Genomic DNA, 8,058 nt, shown 5'->3' with positions numbered 1-8,058 from the left:
AATTTGAAGAAGAAACACCAAGATATCTTCAACCCTAGCTCCAACTCCTCTTCTTCCTCTCTTCTTCTCTTCTTCACTCAAGAACCCTAACTCTTATTCTTTTAAAATGGAACAAAAATGATCCACAAACAGCCTAACACAACAATATAACCTCAAAAGAAAAGATTTGTGAAAAGACCGAAATGCCCTTAAATTTTCGGACGGACTCTCTGCCAACTACCCAACTTTCAAAGGACATAACTCGCTCATACGAAGTCGGAATCGAGAAAACTCGGTGGCGTTGGAAAGATTGTTCCAAGGGCTTTCCAAACATAACTGGAACTACTCCTGGATCATCCTGAGCTAGGATTTATGACTGCTCAAAGTTGGCCAAAACTCACTGATTTCCACACTTGGCCGAATTTCCAGATTCTGAATTTTTTTCCAAAAATAACTACTTCCAATTTCAAGCTTCTTCTTATTCATTTTAAATTGTCGGAGTTACACAATTAAAACGAAATTACATATAAACCCCTTATAGAACCTCATTATAAAGTCAACACAAAGTCATAGGCTCTTGCTTAACATATCATTTTTTTCCAAGTCGTTACACCAGGAGAGAGAGGAGGATCCAACGCCTGTAGCAGACCCTTCAGCACTTCGTATACCAGATCAGCCGATGGGGCTGGGGCCAGCCCAGCCGCTATCCGGACTAGTTTTGACTCTAGATCTCCAGGCCTCTATTGCTCAGCCCTTAGGTGTGCATGGTGGGATGTAGCAGCCACCCGCCCCAGCTATACCAGCACTAGTACCGCAGGATCATTCTAGAGTGAGGGCACCTCAGGTCCAGGTAGCACCCGAGGGAGTACAACCCTTTGCAGCGGACAGAGCTATGCCGCTTGAGGACCAGAAGATGCTTGGTGTGTTTCTCAGGTTGACACCACCGAAGTTTTCTGGGGTAGTGGGTGAGAATGCCCACGAGTTTCTTACTACTTGCCGTGAGAGGCTTTGCACTTTGGGCCTTGTGAAGTCTAGAGGGGCCGACTTCATTGCTTACTAGCTAGATGGGCTAGCCAGGCAGTGTTGGCACACATTCATTTAGACCAGGCAAGTTGGATCTCCACCGGTATCATAGGATGAGTTTTCTGAGGCCTTCTTGGCCAAGTTTATTCCTCGTAGCATTAGAAACCACCTATGGGATCAGTTCTGCAGGTTGGAGCAGGGCTCCTTGTCGGTGGCGGAGAACGAGACTAGGTTCCATGAGCTCTCCTGTTATGCCGAGATGATATTACTTACAGAGGAGGAGAGAGTTAGGTGCTTTGTTCGTGGGTTAAGATTGCAGCTTCGGCTTGAGACCCAGTCCTTAGTTTCTGTGGGTCGATCATTTTTAGACATAGTTGACCATGCTAGTACTATGGAGCATCTTCATCCCAAGGCCCAAGGGAGGAGCGAGAAGAGGGCTAGGCATGCGGGCAGCTACAGTGACTCCCGCCCCAGGTCTAGAGATTATCATGACAGGGCCGAACGACGGTTTCGATAGGGTCAGTCTAGCAGACCTACACATGCCTCTCTTCAGGCATCAGATGGTGGTCAGAGTGAGGATAGTTCGAGTCAGGGCCGCGAGGTGTTTCAGTCGGGTTCTTCAGGCCATGGTAGTCGTTCTTCTGGGAGTCGCCCTCGACAGGGTTGTTATGAGTATGGTAAGATGGGTCATTGGGCCAGGGATTGCCCTCAGCATAGTCGGATTGCTCCCTTTCCTCATGCAGTTCCCCCATCTTTACCAGCACCTCCAGTTAGAGGACGTGGTCAGGGTCAGGACCGTAGAGGTGGTCAGCAGGGTATACGGGGTGGTCTCCGAGGAGGCAGATCAGGTGGTAGGTCTGATGGTCAGGGCAGAGGTAGACAAAGCCACTTCTATGCAGCTCCAGCGAGGGGGAAGGCTGAGGCATCAAACGATATGATCACATGTACGATTCTTTTATGCCAGCAGCCCTCTTTAGCTTTATTTGATCCAGGCTCTACTTTTTTGTACGTTTCTATTTACTATGCATCTTGATTGAGTATGATGTCTGAGCCTCTGGTAGCGCCGTTGCGTGTGTCGACCCCCGTGGGTGAGTCTTTAGTAGTGGATCAGGTATTTCGATCTTGCTTAGTTACTATCCAGGGGCGTGACACCCGGGCTGACCTTATATTGCTTGACATGGTTGATTTCGATGTGATTCTGGACATGGACTGATTTTCCCCTTATCGCACTGTTTTAGATTACTTCTCTAAGACCATTACCTTAGCCATTCCTGGTATTCCTCCGGTGGTGTGGCAGGGATCTCGTGGTAGCACACCAGTTGGGGTTATCTCTTTTATTCGGGCTAGGAGGCTAGTGGCTAGTGGATGCTTATCATATTTGGCCTATGTACGTGATGTGAGTAGGGAGTTTCCTCCAATTGAGTCAGTTCTTGTTATTCGTGACTTCTTAGATGTGTTTCCTACTTACCTACCTGACCTACCCCAGAGCGTGATTTTGATTTTCCGATTGAGCTTGAGCCAAGTACTCGGCCTATTTCTATTTCGCCATATCGGATGGCTCCTGCAAAGCTCAAGGAGCTCAGTGGTCAACTTCAGGATCTCTTGGGTAAGGGATTTATCAGACCTAGTGTATCACCTTGGGGCGCTCCCGTTCTTTTTGTTTAGAAGAAGAACGGTACTATGCGTATGTGCATTGACTATAGACAGTTGAATATGGTGATAGTGAAGAATCGATATCCTCTACCCAGGATTGATGACCTATTTGACCAGCTACAGGGAGCTTCAGTGTTCTCTAAGATTGATTTGAGGTCCGGTTACTACCAGTTGAGGATTAGGGCAGCAGACATCCCTAAGACTGCATTCAGGACCCGTTATGGCCATTCTGAGTTCTTGGTGATGTCATTTGGATTGACTAATGCCCCTGCTGCCTTTATGGACTTGATGATGCGCGTGTTCAGGCCTTATCTTGATTCCTTCGCCATAGTCTTCATTGATGACATTTTGATATACTCGCGGAGTAGGGGTGATCATGAGCAGCATTTGAGAGTTGTGCTCCACACTTTGAGAGATCAGCGGCTTTATGCCAAGTTCTCAAAGTCCCAGTTTTGGTTAGACTTTTTGCCGTTCTTGGGGCATGTTATATCTAAGGAGGGCATTATGGTAGATCCGGCGAAAATTGAGGCTATTCGTGATTAGGCTAGGCCCACCTCAGTTACTGAGATTCGGAGCTTCGTCGGACTAGCAAGCTACTACAGACGATTTGTGGAGGGTTTCTCTACCTTGGCAGCACCTCTGACCTGGTTGACTCGTATTGATGTTCCCTTTGTTTAGTCAGGAGGCTCAAGGAGTTATTGAGCACCGCTCCTATACTGACTCTTCCAATTGAGGGCGAGGGCTTCACGGTTTATTGTGCGCATCTGGCATTTGTTCAGGTTGTGTGTTGATGCAGCAGGGCCGGGTTATTGCTTATGCGTTGAGGCAGCTTAAGATTCATGAGCGCAACTACCCCACCCATAACTTAGAGTTGGCGGCGGTAGTTTTCACACTTAAGATTTGGTGGCACTACTTGTATGGAGTTCGATGTGAGATCTATACCGATCATAAGAGTTTTCAGTACATCATGAGCCAGAGGGACCTTAATTCGAGGAATCGTCGTTGGATTGAGCTCCTGAAGGACTATGACCTCTCCATTCTCTATCATCCGGGCAAGGCAAATGTGGTAGCAGACTCCTTTAGCCGAAAGGCCGTGAGTATGGGTAGTCTAGCCTTCATATCTTTTGAGGAGTGACCCTTGGCTATGGACATTCAGTTCTTAGCCAATAGCATGCTTCGGTTGGATATATCAGATTCTAGACGTGTCTTGGCCCATATGGGAGTTCAGTCTTCCTTGCTTGATAGGATCCGTGGTTGTCAGTTTGAGGATAAGGCCTTGGTGGCCCTTAGGGATCGAGTGTTAGTGGGTGATGGTGGTCAGGCTACCTTAGATCCTAATGGAGTGTTGAGATTCGCCGATCGTATCTGTGTTTCGAGAGTTGGGGATTCGATACAGTTGATACTTTCTGAGGGCCATGAGTCTAGATAATCTATCCATCCGGGCACAACGAAGATGTATCGTGATTTGAGGCAACATTATTGGTGGAGTGGCATGAGGAGAGATATTGCTGACTTTGTTTCCCGTTGCTTGTGCTGTCAGCAGGTAAAGGCCGAGCGTTTAAGGCCTGGTGGTGATTTTCAGAGATTACCCATTCCAGAGTGGAAGTGGGAGCGTATCACTATGGACTTCATAGTGGGGTTGCCTCGGACTTCTAGAGGCGTTGACAGCATTTGGGTCATCGTTGATCGATTGACCAAGTTAGTACATTTCCTTCCTGTTCAGTCTTTATTTAGCGCCAAGGGGTTGGCTCGTATCTACATTCGGGAGATGGTTCGACTTCATGGAGTGCCAGTTTCTATTATATCAGATAGGGGCTCTCAGTTCACGTCCAACTTTTGGAGGACCTTTTAGGATGAGTTGGGCACTCGGGTTGACCATAGCACAACTTTCCACCCGCAGATGGATGGCCAGTCGGAGCGTACTATTAAGGTCCTTGAGGATATGTTGCGGGCCTGTGTTATGGATTTTAGAGGTCAGTGGGACCAGTTCTTACCTTTGGCGGAGTTTGCATACAACAACAACTACCACTCTAGTATTCAGATGGCTCCATTCAAGGCATTATATGGTAGGCGTTGTCGCTCTCCAGTTGGTTGGTTTGAGTCTACAAAGCCTAGGCCGCATGGTACATATTTGCTTCAGGAGGCCCCGGATCAGGTGAGGGTGATTCAGGATAGGCTCAGGACGGCTCAGAGTAGGCACCAGAGTAATGCGGATCAGAGGCGCCAACCTTTGAGATTCTCTGTTGGTGATTGGGTATTCCTCCGTGTTTCGCCCATGAAAGGTGTGATGAGGTTTGGGAGGCGGGGTAAGCTTAGCCCTAGGTACGTTGGGACTTTTGAGATATTCCGGACAGTTCAGGAGGTTGTTTATGAGTTGGTCCTACCTCCAGCATATTCAACCATCCACCCGATTTTCCATGTGTCGATGTTGCGGTGATATGTTCCTGATGAGTCCCATGTGCTCTAGTATGATGCAGTCGAGTTAGATGATCGTTTGACATTTGTAGAGGAACCAGTTACCATTCTAGCCAGAGATGTGAGGAGATTGCGCTCGACAATCATTCTTGTTGTTAAGGTCCATTGGAGGCATCATCCAGTCTAGGTGGGAGGTTATCTGGGAGACCGAGCAGGAGATGCGAGAGCGGTTTCCCAGCTTGTTTGAGCCTTCAGGTACTTGACCTTTACTTTCGCGGACGAAAGTCCTTTTTAGTAGTGGATATTGTAATAACTCTCGAGGTCATTTTTGTGTCTTGCCTTCTATTTGTCATTTAGAGCGTTCTCGTAGTGACCCCAAGTCATTTATGACTTGCTGGGATTGACAGTTCGGTCACCTGGTCGTTCGTTTGGTCTTGGTGCGAGTTTTTGTGTTCTGGAGCTTATGAATCTTGAACGATCATTTTCGATCAAAAGTTCAAGAAGATGACATCGGAATCCAATTCTGACAATTCTATCAGCTCCGAAAGGGTCATTTTAGGCTAGTGGCATGGCCGACTTGACTCTCGAGGGTTTCAGTGTGAGTCGGTGCGATCAGGCGTTTTAACTTTAAGTTTAAGCCTAAGTTTGTCTGGTCAACATTCTGAGTAAACGCGCTCGGATGAGAATTCCGTCAGTGCGGTAAGCCCCGAAATGTCGAGTTTGGTCTAGATTAACCCTTTTTTTGTGTCCCGAGGTTTTCGATATCTTTCCGAGCCCTTTTGTGGGTTTTGACTTAAAATGACCTTTGGAAGTAGGACCCACTTTTTATCGAGATGACCTTTGATGGAAATTTTGACTGCGCCGTTGAGTTCGAAATATCAAATTTGGTATGGTTGCATATCTCGTTTGCGTGCACGGGGTTCCGAACGAGATTGGAGCACCCCGTCGGAGGTTTTAGTTGTTGGAAAAACTGCAGAAAATGCTATATATAATGCAGATTTTCAGCAACATTTCCCAAAAACTTAAACCCTTATAACTCTCTCATCTTTTGTCCGATTTAGGCGATTCAAAGTGCGGGAGCTTTGTATTTTTGGTGGCTTCGCTGTAGGGTGTTCGAAAGTTGTTGGGTGTGCGCAGTTCGAGGTAATTTCGCGATAAAACCTAACTGCAGTACCTTTTTCGAGCCTTTGTTTTTGGTATTATTGTTTTGGTCATATCTCACTCATTTTAGCTCGGTTTTGGGTCATTCGAAGTCCCACATGTTGAGAATTGTCGAGACTTCATGTTAGAGTGTTCAAAGAGTGCTTGACACCTTTCGATTTTCGTTTATTTAGAGTTTGGACTACTGCTGCTTTCTTTTTTTTCGTTGATTAAAGTGTGGTTTCTTGCTTGTTGGTTTTTGCTACTTTCTGAGCCTCGAATTGTGTTCCATTATGGGACATAAGTTTGGGGTGCTGTTTATGGTGTCTTGACGGAGTCAAATTCGGACATTTCGGTGCGGGTCCCACGATTTCCATTTTGACTCTAAAATTGGCCCGTCTCCGTTTGTTGTGATTTTGGTGTCTAAACAACCGTACTAATGTTGTGACCCTATATTTGATAGAGAGACAGCGTTCAAAGGTCGTTCGGGAAGGTAAAGCTCTGGTAAAGTGATTTGGAGAGCGTGCGATCGGCCTTAAGGTAGGCTACGGCTTCCTCTCTTTTAGATTGAGCTTAATTGTGTAAAAACATGTCGATTGGAGTGAATTGGGGGTGGATACCAGTTTACTACCTTACTTTGATTAGATACCTTATGTTAGGATCGATTGGCTGCATTTCAGGTATAGTATTATGTTAACCGGTTTAGTAGAGTTGTATGCTTATGTGTTAAATACTATTGTATGTTTGTATGATATGTGTTGCATGCCTTGTTCATCCTTAACCATAAGCATGATGTCCTTAGTCTAGGTTAGGCTAGCATTGCCTTAGACTTATGACCCATGTGGGCTGGATAGCCTTGACTTGCTGCCGACGTCGTTCGGATGACTTAGCTCCTTATAAACTGGAATAGCAGACTTGAGTCTAATAGTTTGAGCCTTAGATTAGGCGTTATCACTACTTACTGCACTTCTGTATCTTATCCCTCTCATACGACGCATCCTCAAAGGTTTGGTGCATCACTCGAGGCATGGGATTGAGATAGTATAGGCTTGGAGCCTCTTCTGTGATGTCTTAGAGTGGACGGCATTCCACGGTGGTTGTTGTTGGATTGAATCGTATTAGAGATACCATCACCCCCGGGGTCATTTTTTCTAGCTGTGCTGGGAACGTATCACTGGCTGGGTAGACTCGGTGATATCGGCGATCGCCCCTGGGCCTCTCTTTCTAGCTGGGCTAGGAGTGTGCTGCTGGCTGGGTGTCCCCGTGTCGCTCTTTCTAGCTGGTCTGGGAGCTGACTGCATGGTAGGACGACTCATGATATCTACCTCACTCACGGGTCCCTCTTTCTAGCTGGGCTGGGAGTGGACTGTTTGGTTGGGTGCCCCCTAGGGTCACTCTTTCTAGCTGGGTTGGGAGTGCACTGCTGGCTGGGTGGAGTCTGATGGATTATATTTGTTACCTTGGGCTAGAAGCCCGATTTTCTTCTTTCTTAGTAGACTTAGCTTTTCTGTGTACCTATCGGGCTTATAGGGGTTCGTTCAGGTTTTATTTGAGCGTGTGCTTTCTTTTCTTATCCGCTTTGACCTCTCTGTGTCTAGATTCTATCCTTTCTTATTGTTTTTACCCTTTTTGCTCAGTCGGCCTATGATTCCTACTGAGTACCTGTTGTGTTGGTACTCATGCTACACTCTGCAATCTATTTCGTGATGTAGGTCCCAGTACCATTTACCAGCGGTGATTAGTTCCAGCCTTTTTTTGCCACTGTGATTCGGAGACCAGGGCGAGCACTTGGCGTTTTGGGGTTTGTTCTGTCTCCTTCTTTTGTTTTAGCTAGTCTTGTTGCCTTTG

At 46.6% G+C, this 8,058-nt stretch overlaps 1 pseudogene; it reads left to right on the top strand.

Annotated features, from left to right (window-relative positions):
• Positions 1-8,058, top strand: part of LOC125861357 (uncharacterized) — a 40,143-nt pseudogene that overhangs the window by 10,092 nt on the left and 21,993 nt on the right.

This window comes from Solanum stenotomum, chromosome 4, assembly GCF_019186545.1.
Source record: "Solanum stenotomum isolate F172 chromosome 4, ASM1918654v1, whole genome shotgun sequence".
NCBI classification, from domain to species: Eukaryota; Viridiplantae; Streptophyta; class Magnoliopsida; order Solanales; family Solanaceae; genus Solanum; species Solanum stenotomum.
The sequence above is the reverse complement of the archived record's forward strand: the minus strand, read 5'-3'. Positions and strand labels throughout refer to the sequence as shown.